Raw genomic sequence first — 13582 nt, forward strand, 5'->3', positions numbered from 1 at the left:
TCAGAGAGTGTCAGAGAGTGATAGAGAGTGATAGAGAGTGTCAGAGAGTGTCAGAGAGTGTCAGATAGTGATAGTGAGTGTCTGAGAGTGTCAGAGAGTGATAGAGAGTGAAAGAGAGTGTCAGAGAGTGTCAGAGAGTGTCAGAGAGTGATAGAGAGTGATAGAGAGTGTCAGAGAGTGTCAGAGAGTGTCAGATAGTGATAGTGAGTGTCTGAGAGTGTCAGAGAGTGATATAGAGTGATAGAGAGTGTCAGAGAGTGTCAGAGAGTGTCAGAGAGTGTCAGAGAGTGATAGAGAGTGATAGAGAGTGTCAGAGAGTGTCAGAGAGTGTCAGAGAGCGATAGAGAGTGAAAGAGAGTGTCAGAGAGTGTCAGAGAGTGTCAGAGACTGTGAGAGAGTGATAGAGAGTGATAGAGAGTTTCAGAGAATTTCAGAGAGTGTCTGAGAGTGTCAGAGAGTGATAGAGAGTGATAGAGAGTGTCAGAGAGTGTCAGAGAGTGTCTGAGAGTGTCAGAGAGTGTCAGAGAGTGATAGAGAGTGTCAGAGAGTGATAGAGAGTGTCAGAGAGTGTCAGAGAGTGTCAGAGAGTGATATAGAACGATAGAGAGTTTCAGAGAGTGTCAGAGAGTGTCTGAGAGTGTCAGAGAGTGTCAGAGAGTGATATAGAGTGATAGAGAGTGTCAGACAGTGTCAGAGAGTGTCAGAGAGTGTCTGAGAGTGTCAGAGAGTGATAGAGAGTGTCAGAGAGTGATAGAGAGTGTCAGAGAGTGTCAGAGAGTGATATAGAGCGATAGAGAGTTTCAGAGAGTGTCAGAGAGTGTCTGAGAGTGTCAGAGAGTGATAGAGAGTGATAGTGAGTGTCAGAGAGTGTCAGACAGTGTCTGAGAGTGTCAGAGAGTTTCAGAGAGTGTCAGAGATAGTCTGAGAGTGTCAGAGAGTGATAGAGAGTGAGAGAGAGTGTCAGAGAGTGTCAGAGAGTGTCAGAGAGTGATAGAGAGTGATAGAGAGTGTCAGAGAATGTCAGAGAGTGTCAGAGAGTGTCTGAGAGTGTCAGAGAGTGATATAGAGTGATAGAGAGTGTCAGAGAGTGTCAGAGAGTGTCTGAGAGTGTCAGAGAGTGATAGAGAGTGATAGAGAGTGTCAGAGAGTGTCAGAGAGTGTCAGAGAATGTCAGAGAGTGATATAGAGCGATAGAGAGTTTCAGAGAGTGTCAGAGAGTGTCTCAGAGTGTCAGAGAGTGATAGAGAGTGATAGAGATAGTCTGAGAGTGTCAGAGAGTGATAGAGAGTGAGAGAGAGTGTCAGAGAGTGTCAGAGAGTGTCAGAGAGTGATAGAGAGTGATAGAGAGTGTCAGAGAATGTCAGAGAGTGTCAGAGAGTGTCTGAGAGTGTCAGAGAGTGATATAGAGTGATAGAGAGTGTCAGAGAGTGTCAGAGAGTGTCTGAGAGTGTCAGAGAGTGATAGAGAGTGATAGAGAGTGTCAGAGAGTGTCAGAGAGTGTCAGAGAATGTCAGAGAGTGATATAGAGCGATAGAGAGTTTCAGAGAGTGTCAGAGAGTGTCTCAGAGTGTCAGAGAGTGATAGAGAGTGATAGAGAGTGTCAGAGAGTGTCAGAGAGTGTCTGAGAGTGTCAGAGAGTGATAGAGAGTGATAGAGAGTGTCAGAGAGTGTCAGAGAGTGTCAGAGAGTGTCAGAGAGTGATAGAGAGTGATAGAGAGTGTCAGAGAGTGTCAGAGAGTGTCTGAGAGTGTCAGAGAGCGATAGAGATTGAAAGAGAGTGTCAGTGAGTGTCAGAGAGTGTCAGAGAGTGATAGAGAGTGATAGAGAGTGTCAGAGAGTGTCAGAGAATGTCAGAGAGTGATAGAGAGTGATAGAGAGTGTCAGAGAGTGTCAGAGAGTGTCTGAGAGTGTCAGAGAGCGATAGAGAGTGAAAGAGAGTGTCAGAGAGTGTCAGAGAGTGTCAGAGAGTGATAGAGAGTGATAGAGAGTGTCAGAGAGTGTCAGAGAGTGTCAGAGAGTGTCAGAGAGTGATAGAGAGTGATAGAGAGTGTCAGAGAGTGTCAGAGAGTGTCTGAGAGTGTCAGAGAGCGATAGAGATTGAAAGAGAGTGTCAGTGAGTGTCAGAGAGTGTCAGAGAGTGATAGAGAGTGATAGAGAGTGTCAGAGAGTGTCAGAGAATGTCAGAGAGTGATAGAGAGTGATAGAGAGTGTCAGAGAGTGTCAGAGAGTGTCTGAGAGTGTCAGAGAGCGATAGAGAGTGAAAGAGAGTGTCAGAGAGTGTCAGAGAGTGTCAGAGAGTGATAGAGAGTGATAGAGAGTGTCAGAGAGTGTCAGAGAGTGTCAGATAGTGATAGTGAGTGTCTGAGAGTGTCAGAGAGCGATAGAGAGTGAAAGAGAGTGTCAGAGAGTGTCAGAGAGTGTCAGAGAGTGATAGAGAGTGATAGAGAGTGTCAGAGAGTGTCAGAGAGTGTCAGATAGTGATAGTGAGTGTCTGAGAGTGTCAGAGAGCGATAGAGATTGAAAGAGAGTGTCAGTGAGTGTCAGAGAGTGTCAGAGAGTGATAGAGAGTGATAGAGAGTGTCAGAGAGTGTCAGAGAATGTCAGAGAGTGATAGAGAGTGATAGAGAGTGTCAGAGAGTGTCAGAGAGTGTCTGAGAGTGTCAGAGAGCGATAGAGAGTGAAAGAGAGTGTCAGAGAGTGTCAGAGAGTGTCAGAGAGTGATAGAGAGTGATAGAGAGTGTCAGAGAGTGTCAGAGAGTGTCAGATAGTGATAGTGAGTGTCTGAGAGTGTCAGAGAGCGATAGAGAGTGAAAGAGAGTGTCAGAGAGTGTCAGAGAGTGTCAGAGAGTGATAGAGAGTGATAGAGAGTGTCAGAGAGTGTCAGAGAGTGTCAGATAGTGATAGTGAGTGTCTGAGAGTGTCAGAGAGTGATATAGAGTGATAGAGAGTGTCAGAGAGTGTCAGAGAGTGATAGAGAGTGATAGAGAGTGTCAGAGAGTGTCAGAGAGTGTCAGAGAGCGATAGAGAGTGAAAGAGAGTGTCAGAGAGTGTCAGAGAGTGTCAGAGACTGTGAGAGAGTGATAGAGAGTGATAGAGAGTTTCAGAGAATTTCAGAGAGTGTCTGAGAGTGTCAGAGAGTGATAGAGAGTGATAGAGAGTGTCAGAGAGTGTCAGAGAGTGTCTGAGAGTGTCAGAGAGTGTCAGAGAGTGATAGAGAGTGTCAGAGAGTGATAGAGAGTGTCAGAGAGTGTCAGAGAGTGATATAGAACGATAGAGAGTTTCAGAGAGTGTCAGAGAGTGTCTGAGAGTGTCAGAGAGTGTCAGAGAGTGATATAGAGTGATAGAGAGTGTCAGACAGTGTCAGAGAGTGTCAGAGAGTGTCTGAGAGTGTCAGAGAGTGATAGAGAGTGTCAGAGAGTGATAGAGAGTGTCAGAGAGTGTCAGAGAGTGTCAGAGAGTGATATAGAGCGATAGAGAGTTTCAGAGAGTGTCAGAGAGTGTCTGAGAGTGTCAGAGAGTGATAGAGAGTGATAGAGAGTGTCAGAGAGTGTCAGACAGTGTCTGAGAGTGTCAGAGAGTTTCAGAGAGTGTCAGAGATTGTCTGAGAGTGTCAGAGAGTGATAGAGAGTGATAGAGAGTGTCAGAGAGTGTCAGAGAGTGTCAGAGAGTGATAGAGAGTGATAGAGAGTGTCAGAGAATGTCAGAGAGTGTCAGAGAGTGTCTGAGAGTGTCAGAGAGTGATATAGAGTGATAGAGAGTGTCAGAGAGTGTCAGAGAGTGTCTGAGAGTGTCAGAGAGTGATAGAGAGTGATAGAGAGTGTCAGAGAGTGTCAGAGAGTGTCAGAGAGTGTCAGAGAGTGATATAGAGCGATAGAGAGTTTCAGAGAGTATCATAGAGTGTCTGAGAGTGTCAGAGAGTGATAGAGAGTGTCAGAGAGTGTCAGAGAGTGTCAGAGAGTGATAGAGAGTGATAGAGAGTGATAGAGAGTGTCAGAGAGTGTCAGAGAGGGATACAGAGTGATAGAGAGTGTCAGAGAGTGTCAGAGAGTGTCAGTGAGTGTCAGACAGTGTCTGAGAGTGTCAGAGAGTGTCAGAGAGTGTCAGAGAGTTATAGAGACTGTCAGAGAGTGTCAGAGAGTGTCAGAGAGTGATAGAGAGTGTCAGAGAGTGTCAGAGAGTGTCAGAGAGTGTCAGAGAGTGATACAGATCGATAGAGAGTTTCAGAGAGTGTCAGAGAGTGTCTGAGAGTGTCAGAGAGTGATAGAGAGTGATAGAGAGTGTCAGAGAGTGTCAGAGAGTGTCAGAGAGTGTCAGACAGTGTCTGAGAGTGTCAGAGAGTGATAGAGAGTGTCAGAGAGTGTCAGAGAGTGTCAGAGAGTGATAGAGAGTGATAGAGAGATAGGGAGTGTCAGAGAGTGTCAGAGAGTGTCTGAGTGTGTCAGAGAGTGAAAGAGAGTGTCAGAGAGTGTCTGAGAGTGTCTCAGAGTGTCAGAGAGTGATAGAGAGTGATAGAGAGTGTCAGAGAGTGTCAGAGAGTGTCTGAGAGTGTCAGAGAGTGATAGAGAGTGATAGAGAGTGTCAGAGAGTGTCAGAGAGTGTCAGAGAGTGATAGAGAGTGATAGAGAGTGTCAGAGAGTGTCAGAGAGTGTCTGAGAGTGTCAGAGAGCGATAGAGATTGAAAGAGAGTGTCAGTGAGTGTCAGAGAGTGTCAGAGAGTGATAGAGAGTGATAGAGAGTGTCAGAGAGTGTCAGAGAATGTCAGAGAGTGATAGAGAGTGATAGAGAGTGTCAGAGAGTGTCAGAGAGTGTCTGAGAGTGTCAGAGAGCGATAGAGAGTGAAAGAGAGTGTCAGAGAGTGTCAGAGAGTGTCAGAGAGTGATAGAGAGTGATAGAGAGTGTCAGAGAGTGTCAGAGAGTGTCAGATAGTGATAGTGAGTGTCTGAGAGTGTCTGAGAGTGTCAGAGAGTGATATAGAGTGATAGAGAGTGTCAGAGAGTGTCAGAGAGTGTCTGAGAGTGTCAGAGAGTGATAGAGAGTGATAGAGAGTGTCAGAGAGTGTCAGAGAGTGTCAGAGAGTGTCAGAGAGTGATATAGAGCGATAGAGAGTTTCAGAGAGTATCATAGAGTGTCTGAGAGTGTCAGAGAGTGATAGAGAGTGTCAGAGAGTGTCAGAGAGTGTCAGAGAGTGATAGAGAGTGATAGAGAGTGATAGAGAGTGTCAGAGAGTGTCAGAGAGGGATACAGAGTGATAGAGAGTGTCAGAGAGTGTCAGAGAGTGTCAGTGAGTGTCAGACAGTGTCTGAGAGTGTCAGAGAGTGTCAGAGAGTGTCAGAGAGTTATAGAGACTGTCAGAGAGTGTCAGAGAGTGTCAGAGAGTGATAGAGAGTGTCAGAGAGTGTCAGAGAGTGTCAGAGAGTGTCAGAGAGTGATACAGATCGATAGAGAGTTTCAGAGAGTGTCTGAGAGTGTCTGAGAGTGTCAGAGAGTGATATAGAGTGATAGAGAGTGTCAGAGAGTGTCAGAGAGTGTCTGAGAGTGTCAGAGAGTGATAGAGAGTGATAGAGAGTGTCAGAGAGTGTCAGAGAGTGTCAGAGAGTGTCAGAGAGTGATATAGAGCGATAGAGAGTTTCAGAGAGTATCATAGAGTGTCTGAGAGTGTCAGAGAGTGATAGAGAGTGTCAGAGAGTGTCAGAGAGTGTCAGAGAGTGATAGAGAGTGATAGAGAGTGATAGAGAGTGTCAGAGAGTGTCAGAGAGGGATACAGAGTGATAGAGAGTGTCAGAGAGTGTCAGAGAGTGTCAGTGAGTGTCAGACAGTGTCTGAGAGTGTCAGAGAGTGTCAGAGAGTGTCAGAGAGTTATAGAGACTGTCAGAGAGTGTCAGAGAGTGTCAGAGAGTGATAGAGAGTGTCAGAGAGTGTCAGAGAGTGTCAGAGAGTGTCAGAGAGTGATACAGATCGATAGAGAGTTTCAGAGAGTGTCAGAGAGTGTCTGAGAGTGTCAGAGAGTGATAGAGAGTGATAGAGAGTGTCAGAGAGTGTCAGAGAGTGTCAGAGAGTGTCAGACAGTGTCTGAGAGTGTCAGAGAGTGATAGAGAGTGTCAGAGAGTGTCAGAGAGTGTCAGAGAGTGATAGAGAGTGATAGAGAATAAGGAGTGTCAGAGAGTGTCAGAGAGTGTCTGAGTGTGTCAGAGAGTGATAGAGAGTGTCAGAGAGTGTCTGAGAGTGTCTCAGAGTGTCAGAGAGTGATAGAGAGTGATAGAGAGTGTCAGAGAGTGTCAGAGAGTGTCTGAGAGTGTCAGAGAGTGATAGAGAGTGATAGAGAGTGTCAGAGAGTGTCAGAGAGTGTCAGAGAGTGTCAGAGAGTGTCAGAGAGTGATAGAGAGTGATAGAGAGTGTCAGAGAGTGTCAGAGAGTGTCTGAGAGTGTCAGAGAGCGATAGAGATTGAAAGAGAGTGTCAGTGAGTGTCAGAGAGTGTCAGAGAGTGATAGAGAGTGATAGAGAGTGTCAGAGAGTGTCAGAGAATGTCAGAGAGTGATAGAGAGTGATAGAGAGTGTCAGAGAGTGTCAGAGAGTGTCTGAGAGTGTCAGAGAGCGATAGAGAGTGAAAGAGAGTGTCAGAGAGTGTCAGAGAGTGTCAGAGAGTGATAGAGAGTGATAGAGAGTGTCAGAGAGTGTCAGAGAGTGTCAGATAGTGATAGTGAGTGTCTGAGAGTGTCAGAGAGCGATAGAGAGTGAAAGAGAGTGTCAGAGAGTGTCAGAGAGTGTCAGAGAGTGATAGAGAGTGATAGAGAGTGTCAGAGAGTGTCAGAGAGTGTCAGATAGTGATAGTGAGTGTCTGAGAGTGTCAGAGAGTGATATAGAGTGATAGAGAGTGTCAGAGAGTGTCAGAGAGTGTCAGAGAGTGATAGAGAGTGATAGAGAGTGTCAGAGAGTGTCAGAGAGTGTCAGAGAGCGATAGAGAGTGAAAGAGAGTGTCAGAGAGTGTCAGAGAGTGTCAGAGACTGTGAGAGAGTGAGAGAGAGTGATAGAGAGTTTCAGAGAATTTCAGAGAGTGTCTGAGAGTGTCAGAGAGTGATAGAGAGTGATAGAGAGTGTCAGAGAGTGTCAGAGAGTGTCTGAGAGTGTCAGAGAGTGTCAGAGAGTGATAGAGAGTGTCAGAGAGTGATAGAGAGTGTCAGAGAGTGTCAGAGAGTGATATAGAACGATAGAGAGTTTCAGAGAGTGTCAGAGAGTGTCTGAGAGTGTCAGAGAGTGTCAGAGAGTGATATAGAGTGATAGAGAGTGTCAGACAGTGTCAGAGAGTGTCAGAGAGTGTCTGAGAGTGTCAGAGAGTGATAGAGAGTGTCAGAGAGTGATAGAGAGTGTCAGAGAGTGTCAGAGAGTGTCAGAGAGTGATATAGAGCGATAGAGAGTTTCAGAGAGTGTCAGAGAGTGTCTGAGAGTGTCAGAGAGTGATAGAGAGTGATAGAGAGTGTCAGAGAGTGTCAGACAGTGTCTGAGAGTGTCAGAGAGTTTCAGAGAGTGTCAGAGATTGTCTGAGAGTGTCAGAGAGTGATAGAGAGTGATAGAGAGTGTCAGAGAGTGTCAGAGAGTGTCAGAGAGTGATAGAGAGTGATAGAGAGTGTCAGAGAATGTCAGAGAGTGTCAGAGAGTGTCTGAGAGTGTCAGAGAGTGATATAGAGTGATAGAGAGTGTCAGAGAGTGTCAGAGAGTGTCTGAGAGTGTCAGAGAGTGATAGAGAGTGATAGAGAGTGTCAGAGAGTGTCAGAGAGTGTCAGAGAGTGTCAGAGAGTGATATAGAGCGATAGAGAGTTTCAGAGAGTATCATAGAGTGTCTGAGAGTGTCAGAGAGTGATAGAGAGTGTCAGAGAGTGTCAGAGAGTGTCAGAGAGTGATAGAGAGTGATAGAGAGTGATAGAGAGTGTCAGAGAGTGTCAGAGAGGGATACAGAGTGATAGAGAGTGTCAGAGAGTGTCAGAGAGTGTCAGTGAGTGTCAGACAGTGTCTGAGAGTGTCAGAGAGTGTCAGAGAGTTATAGAGACTGTCAGAGAGTGTCAGAGAGTGTCAGAGAGTGATAGAGAGTGTCAGAGAGTGTCAGAGAGTGTCAGAGAGTGTCAGAGAGTGATACAGATCGATAGAGAGTTTCAGAGAGTGTCAGAGAGTGTCTGAGAGTGTCAGAGAGTGTCAGAGAGTGTCAGACAGTGTCTGAGAGTGTCAGAGAGTGATAGAGAGTGTCAGAGAGTGTCAGAGAGTGTCAGAGAGTGATAGAGAGTGATAGAGAGATAGGGTGTGTCAGAGAGTGTCAGAGAGTGTCTGAGTGTGTCAGAGAGTGATAGAGAGTGTCAGAGAGTGTCTGAGAGTGTCAGAGAGTGTCAGAGAGTGATAGAGAGTGATAGAGAGTGTCAGAGAGTGTCAGAGAGTGTCAGAGAGTGTCTGAGAGTGTCAGAGAGTGATAGAGAGTGTCAGAGAGTGGCAGAGAGTGATAGAGAGTGATAGAGAGATTCAGAGAGTGTCAGAGAATGTCAGAGAGTGATAGAGAGTGTCAAAGAGTGATAGAGAGTGTCAGAGAGTGTCAGAGAGTGTCAGAGAGTGATAGAGAGTTTCAGAGAGTGTCAGAGAGTGTCTGAGAGTGTCAGAGAGTGATAGAGAGTAATAGAGAGTGTCAGAGAGTGTCAGAGAGTGTCAGAGAGTGTCAGAGAGTGATATAGAGTGATAGAGAGTGTCAGAGAGTGTCAGAGAGTGTCAGAGAGTGTCTGAGAGTGTCAGAGAGTGATAGAGAGTGATAGAGAGTGTCAGAGAGTGATAGAGAGTGTCAGAGAGTGTCAGAGAGTGTCAGAGAGTGTCAGAGAGTGATATAGAGCGATAGAGAGTTTCAGAGAGTGTCAGAGAGTGTCTGAGAGTGTCAGAGAGTGATAGAGGGTGATAGAGAGTGTCAGAGAGTGTCAGAGAGTGTCAGACAGTCTCTGAGAGTGTCAGAGAGTGATAGAGAGTGTCAGGGAGTGTCTGAGAGTGTCCGAGAGAGATAGAGAGTGTCAGAGAGTGATAGAGAGAGTCAGAGAGTGTCAGAGAGTGATATAGAGCGATAGAGAGTTTCAGAGAGTGTCAGAGAGTGTCTCAGAGTGTCAGAGAGTGTCAGAGAGTGATAGAGAGTGTCAGAGAGTGTCAGAGAGTGTCAGAGAGTGTCAGAGAGTGATAGAGAGTGATAGAGAGTTAGGGAGTGTCAGAGAGTGTCAGAGACTGTCTGAGAGTGTCAGAGAGTGATAGAGAGTGTCAGAGAGTGTCAGAGAGTGTCAGAGAGTGATAAAGAGTGATAGAGAGTGTCAGAGAGTGTCAGAGAGTGATAGAGAGTGTCAGAGAGTGGCAGAGAGTGATAGAGAGTGATAGAGAGTTTCAGAGAGTGTCAGAGAATGTCTGAGAGTGATAGAGTGTCAAAGAGTGATAGAGAGTGTCAGAGAGTGTCAGAGAGTGTCAGAGAGTGTCAGAGAGTGATAGAGAGTTTCAGAGAGTGTCAGAGAGTGTCTAAGAGTGTCAGAGAGTGATGGAGAGTGTCAGAGAGTGTCAGAGAGTGTCAGAGAGTGATAGTGAGTGTCTGAGAGTGATAGAGAGTGTCAGAGATTGTCAGAGAGTGATAGAGAGTGATAGAGAGTGATAGAGAGTTTCAGAGAGTGTCAGAGAGTGTCAGAGAGTGTCAGAGAGTGATAGAGAGTGCCAGAGAGTGTCTGAGAGTGTCAGAGAGTGATATAGAGTGATAGAGAGTGTCAGAGAGTGTCAGAGAGTGTCAGAGAGTGATAGAGAGTGATAGAGATTGTCAGAGAGTGTCAGAGAGTGTCAGAGAGTGTCTGAGAGTGTCAGAGAGTGATAGAGAGTGTCAGAGAGTGTCAGAGAGTAGTAGAGAGTGATAGAGAGTGTCAGGGAGTGTCTGAGAGTGTCAGAGAGAGATAGAGAGTGTCAGAGAGTGATAGAGAGTGTCAGAGAGTGTCAGAGAATGTCAGAGAGTGATATAGAGCGATAGAGAGTTTCAGAGAGTGTCAGAGAGTGTCTCAGAGTGTCAGAGAGTGTCAGAGAGTGTCAGAGAGTGTCAGAGAGTGATAGAGAGTGATAGAGAGTGTCAGAGAGTGTCAGAGAATGTCAGAGAGTGATAGAGAGTGATAGAGAGTGTCAGAGAGTGTCAGAGAGTGTCTGAGAGTGTCAGAGAGTGTCTGAGAGTGTCAGAGAGCGATAGAGATTGAAAGAGAGTGTCAGTGAGTGTCAGAGAGTGTCAGAGAGTGATAGAGAGTGATAGAGAGTGTCAGAGAGTGTCAGAGAATGTCAGAGAGTGATAGAGAGTGATAGAGAGTGTCAGAGAGTGATAGAGAGTGTCAGAGAGTGTCAGAGAGTGTCTGAGAGTGTCAGAGAGCGATAGAGATTGAAAGAGAGTGTCAGTGAGTGTCAGAGAGTGTCAGAGAGTGATAGAGAGTGATAGAGAGTGTCAGAGAGTGTCAGAGAATGTCAGAGAGTGATAGAGAGTGATAGAGAGTGTCAGAGAGTGTCAGAGAGTGTCTGAGAGTGTCAGAGAGCGATAGAGAGTGAAAGAGAGTGTCAGAGAGTGTCAGAGAGTGTCAGAGAGTGATAGAGAGTGATAGAGAGTGTCAGAGAGTGTCAGAGAGTGTCAGATAGTGATAGTGAGTGTCTGAGAGTGTCAGAGAGCGATAGAGAGTGAAAGAGAGTGTCAGAGAGTGTCAGAGAGTGTCAGAGAGTGATAGAGAGTGATAGAGAGTGTCAGAGAGTGTCAGAGAGTGTCAGATAGTGATAGTGAGTGTCTGAGAGTGTCAGAGAGTGATATAGAGTGATAGAGAGTGTCAGAGAGTGTCAGAGAGTGTCAGAGAGTGTCAGAGAGTGATAGAGAGTGATAGAGAGTGTCAGAGAGTGTCAGAGAGTGTCAGAGAGCGATAGAGAGTGAAAGAGAGTGTCAGAGAGTGTCAGAGAGTGTCAGAGACTGTGAGAGAGTGATAGAGAGTGATAGAGAGTTTCAGAGAATTTCAGAGAGTGTCTGAGAGTGTCAGAGAGTGATAGAGAGTGATAGAGAGTGTCAGAGAGTGTCAGAGAGTGTCTGAGAGTGTCAGAGAGTGTCAGAGAGTGATAGAGAGTGTCAGAGAGTGATAGAGAGTGTCAGAGAGTGTCAGAGAGTGTCAGAGAGTGATATAGAACGATAGAGAGTTTCAGAGAGTGTCAGAGAGTGTCTGAGAGTGTCAGAGAGTGTCAGAGAGTGATATAGAGTGATAGAGAGTGTCAGACAGTGTCAGAGAGTGTCAGAGAGTGTCAGAGAGTGTCAGAGAGTGATAGAGAGTGTCAGAGAGTGATAGAGAGTGTCAGAGAGTGTCAGAGAGTGATATAGAGCGATAGAGAGTTTCAGAGAGTGTCAGAGAGTGTCTGAGAGTGTCAGAGAGTGATAGAGAGTGATAGTGAGTGTCAGAGAGTGTCAGACAGTGTCTGAGAGTGTCAGAGAGTTTCAGAGAGTGTCAGAGATAGTCTGAGAGTGTCAGAGAGTGATAGAGAGTGAGAGAGAGTGTCAGAGAGTGTCTGAGAGTGTCAGAGAGTGATATAGAGTGATAGAGAGTGTCAGAGAGTGTCAGAGAGTGTCAGAGAGTGTCTGAGAGTGTCAGAGAGTGTCAGAGAGTGATAGAGAGTGTCAGAGAGTGATAGAGAGTGTCAGAGAGTGTCAGAGAGTGTCAGAGAGTGTCAGAGAGTGATATAGAGCGATAGAGAGTTTCAGAGAGTGTCAGAGAGTGTCTGAGAGTGTCAGAGAGTGATAGAGGGTGATAGAGAGTGTCAGAGAGTGTCAGAGAGTGTCAGACAGTCTCTGAGAGTGTCAGAGAGTGATAGAGAGTGTCAGGGAGTGTCTGAGAGTGTCCGAGAGAGATAGAGAGTGTCAGAGAGTGATAGAGAGAGTCAGAGAGTGTCAGAGAGTGATATAGAGCGATAGAGAGTTTCAGAGAGTGTCAGAGAGTGTCTCAGAGTGTCAGAGAGTGTCAGAGAGTGATAGAGAGTGTCAGAGAGTGTCAGAGAGTGTCAGAGAGTGTCAGAGAGTGATAGAGAGTGATAGAGAGTTAGGGAGTGTCAGAGAGTGTCAGAGAGTGATAGAGAGTGTCAGAGAGTGATAGAGAGTGTCAGAGAGTGTCAGAGAGTGTCAGAGAGTGATAAAGAGTGATAGAGAGTGTCAGAGAGTGTCAGAGAGTGATAGAGAGTGTCAGAGAGTGGCAGAGAGTGATAGAGAGTGATAGAGAGTTTCAGAGAGTGTCAGAGAATGTCAGAGAGTGATAGAGTGTCAAAGAGTGATAGAGAGTGTCAGAGAGTGTCAGAGAGTGTCAGAGAGTGTCAGAGAGTGATAGAGAGTTTCAGAGAGTGTCAGAGAGTGTCTAAGAGTGTCAGAGAGTGATGGAGAGTGTCAGAGAGTGTCAGAGAGTGTCAGAGAGTGATAGTGAGTGTCTGAGAGTGATAGAGAGTGTCAGAGATTGTCAGAGAGTGATAGAGAGTGATAGAGAGTGATAGAGAGTTTCAGAGAGTGTCAGAGAGTGTCAGAGAGTGTCAGAGAGTGATAGAGAGTGCCAGAGAGTGTCTGAGAGTGTCAGAGAGTGATATAGAGTGATAGAGAGTGTCAGAGAGTGTCAGAGAGTGTCAGAGAGTGATAGAGAGTGATAGAGATTGTCAGAGAGTGTCAGAGAGTGTCAGAGAGTGTCTGAGAGTGTCAGAGAGTGATAGAGAGTGTCAGAGAGTGTCAGAGAGTAGTAGAGAGTGATAGAGAGTGTCAGGGAGTGTCTGAGAGTGTCAGAGAGAGATAGAGAGTGTCAGAGAGTGATAGAGAGTGTCAGAGAGTGTCAGAGAATGTCAGAGAGTGATATAGAGCGATAGAGAGTTTCAGAGAGTGTCAGAGAGTGTCTCAGAGTGTCAGAGAGTGATAGAGAGTGATAGAGAGTGTCAGAGAGTGTCAGAGAGTGTCAGAGAGTGATAGAGAGTGTCAGAGAGTGATAGAGAGTGATAGAGAGTGTCAGAGAGTGATAGAGAGTGATAGAGAGTGATAGAGAGTGTCAGAGAGTGTCAGAGAATGTCAGAGAGTGATAGAGAGTGATAGAGAGTGTCAGAGAGTGTCAGAGAGTGTCTGAGAGTGTCAGAGAGCGATAGAGAGTGAAAGAGAGTGTCAGAGAGTGTCAGAGAGTGTCAGAGAGTGATAGAGAGTGATAGAGAGTGTCAGAGAGTGTCAGAGAGTGTCAGATAGTGATAGTGAGTGTCTGAGAGTGTCAGAGAGCGATAGAGAGTGAAAGAGAGTGTCAGAGAGTGTCAGAGAGTGTCAGAGAGTGATAGAGAGTGATAGAGAGTGTCAGAGAGTGTCAGAGAGTGTCAGATAGTGATAGTGAGTGTCTGAGAGTGTCAGAGAGTGATATAGAGTGATAGAGAGTGTCAGAGAGTGTCAGAGAGTGTCAGAGAGTGTCAGAGAGTGATAGAGAGTGATAGAGAGTGTCAGAGAGTGTCAGAGAGTGTCAGAGAGCGATAGAGAGTGAAAGAGAGTGTCAGAGAGTGTCAGAGAGTGTCAGAGACTGTGAGAGA

This window comes from Heterodontus francisci, chromosome 44 (genome assembly GCF_036365525.1).
Source record: "Heterodontus francisci isolate sHetFra1 chromosome 44, sHetFra1.hap1, whole genome shotgun sequence".
Classification (NCBI taxonomy): Eukaryota; Metazoa; Chordata; class Chondrichthyes; order Heterodontiformes; family Heterodontidae; genus Heterodontus; species Heterodontus francisci.